Genomic DNA, 2,985 nt, shown 5'->3' with positions numbered 1-2,985 from the left:
GTGCGGGTGACACGTAAAAGCACCCACTACACTCTCTGAGTGGTTGGCGTTAGGAAGGGCATCCAGCTGTAGAAACTCTGCCAAATTAGATTGGAGCCTGGTGTTGCCATCCGGTTTCACCAGTCCTCAGTCAAATCGTCCAACCCATGCTAGCATGGAAAGCGGACGTTAAACGATGATGATGATGATGATGAGTACAGGTATGGGTATGGCTGGGTGGTTAGGAAGCTTGCTTCCCAACCAAGTGGTCCTGGGTTCAGTCTATATGCATATCATCATATGCACGCATGGCTCTGTGGTAAGAAGCTTGCTTCCCAACCACATGATTTCAGGCTCAGTCCCACTGTGTGGCACTTTGGACAAGTGTCTTTCTTCTACTATAGCTGTAGGATGACCAAAGCCTTTTGAGTGGATTTGATAGATGGAAACTGAAAGAAGCCCATTGCATGTATGTTGTGTGTTGTGTGTGTGTGTGTTTGTGCATGTGTGTATGCTTGTGCTTATCCTCCACCACTAGTTAACAACCTGTGTTGGTATATTTACATTCCTGTAACTTAGCAGTGCGGCAAAATAGTCTGATAGAGTAAGTACCAGTCTTGAAACAGAAAGGAAAAAAAAGAAGTACCAGGATTGATTCAATCAACTAAAAACTCTTCAAGGCGATGCCACAGTATGGCCACAGTCTAACAACCGAAACAAGTAAAAGATAAAAGATAAACAGTCATCATCATCATCATCACCATCCTCATCATCATCATCCTCATCATCATCATCATCATTGCCATCATTTAATATCCGTTTTCCATGCTGGCATGGATTGGATGGTTCAACAGAAGCTGGTGAACCAGAGGACTGCATCTGGCTCCAATGTTGACTTTGGCATGGTTTCTATGGCCGGAAGCCTTTCCTAATGCAAACCACTTTACAGAGCATATCAGGTGCATTTTATGTGATACTGGCACTAGTGACTTGCAAGACAACACCCCTCAATTGAAGGGGGCACGATAGTACTCAGGGAGGTGGCTTTATGTCAGGTAATGAGAGGTTAAACCATTATATAGAGGGATCAGAACAGATGTCTTGTCATCAGGGGGATACTTCGTTACCTCAGTTGCAAGTGAAGGAAGATGGTGGTGAAACTGATTTAGGATATGCCCCCAAGTTACAGAAAGGTGATGTGTGTGTGTGTGTGTGTGTGTGTGTGTGTGTATGTGTTTGCATGTACCCTTGTCTTTATATTATGTGTTGATTGTTAGCAATATTCACTGCTATACAAGTGATGTTCTTTTTTTTGTTTCTATTAGTCTGTGAAAAACATGTCTGGCCATGGGGAAATATTACCTTGCTTGGAAACAGGTAACTGTTGGTGACAGGAAGGGCATCCGGCTGTAGAACATCTGATTCAACAGTTTCTATCTGACCCATGTAAGCATGGACAGTGGACATTAAAGGATGATGATGATGATGATTGTTTTTTATTTATAGTTGTATTTCTTTACTTTTTTTTTCCTTCCTTTAAACTTTTGTTTTCCATAAAACACTCTTAAATTCCTTCGCAAGCCAAATGACAAACCACTAGGAATTTCCTTCTACAACTAACGACCTCCTGAAATACACTCAAATATGCTGCTGAGGGAACCTTAATGCAGTCATTCAATCTGCTAGAAATGATATCATCATCACCTCCTACAAAAATATGAGATTGTAACAAAGTACCCAATGAATGAAGGAGAAAGGTGGGTGTGAGAGAAATAAAGAGGTAAAGTAAAACATGAGGAGAGAAAGAAAAAAGATTGACTGAAAGAGAGAAGGAAGGAAGAAAGGAAGGAAGGAAAAGAGATGAAAGCTGCTCCTGAGAAAGGAAGATTAAGAACGAGTTGGTGGACAATGTCTTCTCATAATTCATTTGAACTTAATGATATAGATAGAGAGGTGAAGGGGTCACATGACTGGATTAAGCAATGGTAAGAAAAGGGGGTGGAATAGAAGGGAGATGGAGTGGAGGAAAGAGGATGAAGTGTAGAGGAGAAAAAAGCGAGAGTAGAGGAGAGACAAAAGGAATAAACAACTAGAATTAATTGGCTAACTCTTGAGCCAACAAAAAAAAAAGAAATGGAAATTGAACAGAAGCCCTTAATCCTTTCCTTATGACATTTCCATTGAAATACACACCTTTTGCTTCAATTCATTCTGAAAACAGTGAAAAAATTGGTAAATTGATTTTGTCATTGTTAATGTTGACAGGTGTAGGCATGGCTGTCTCATAAGAAGTCTGCTTCCCAACCACATGGTTCCGGGTTCAGACCCACTGCATGGTACCTTGGGCAAGTGTCTTCTATTATAGCCTCAGGCCAACCAAAGCCTTGTGAGTAGATGAGCTTTTGTATCTGTGTTTGTCCCCCACCACTGTTTGACAACTGGTGTTGGTGTGTTTACATCCCCATAAGCAATTGACACCGATACAATATCTACCAGGTCTTAAAAAAGTAGTACTAATGTCTCTTCATTCGACTAAAATTCTTTCAAGGTGGTGCTCCAGCATGGTGGCAGTCGAATGATTGAAATGCTAAAGGGTTAAAGTACCCTTTATGTTGTCAGTATACATTCACATATACACTCTAAATACACATGTCTTTATATATTCATAAGTATTATAAAGAAAAGAATTAAAATGTCATTCTCAACAGGAGCAAGTAACTAGACCTCCACAGCTTTATCAACTATTCTACATACACACTATACACACACGTGTGTGTGTGTGTGTGAGATGTGTGTGTGTGAGAGAGAGAGTATAGTGTGTATGTAGAATATGCTATATACTGAAACACACATCTTGTCATTTACAGAAGTAAATAGAAAACAGTGAAAGAACAAAAAAGTAATGGAGAAAACAGAAGACAACTCCAAAGAATAAAGGCATCTTAACACCTAGAAGTAAAAGATTTACCATTTTATATATATATATATATATATATATATATATAT

The 2,985-nt window shown here is 39.5% G+C and overlaps 1 protein-coding gene across 1 annotated transcript in view; it reads right to left on the bottom strand.

Moving 5' to 3' along the window:
* LOC106875592 (ceramide glucosyltransferase 2) overlaps positions 1 to 2,985 on the bottom strand; it is a 315,466-nt gene that overhangs the window by 102,222 nt on the left and 210,259 nt on the right. The window lies entirely within an intron of this gene.

The sequence above is a fragment of the Octopus bimaculoides genome, chromosome 3 (genome assembly GCF_001194135.2).
Source record: "Octopus bimaculoides isolate UCB-OBI-ISO-001 chromosome 3, ASM119413v2, whole genome shotgun sequence".
NCBI classification, from domain to species: Eukaryota; Metazoa; Mollusca; class Cephalopoda; order Octopoda; family Octopodidae; genus Octopus; species Octopus bimaculoides.
Note: the sequence above shows the minus strand (reverse complement) of the source record. Positions and strands in the feature narration are given on the sequence as shown.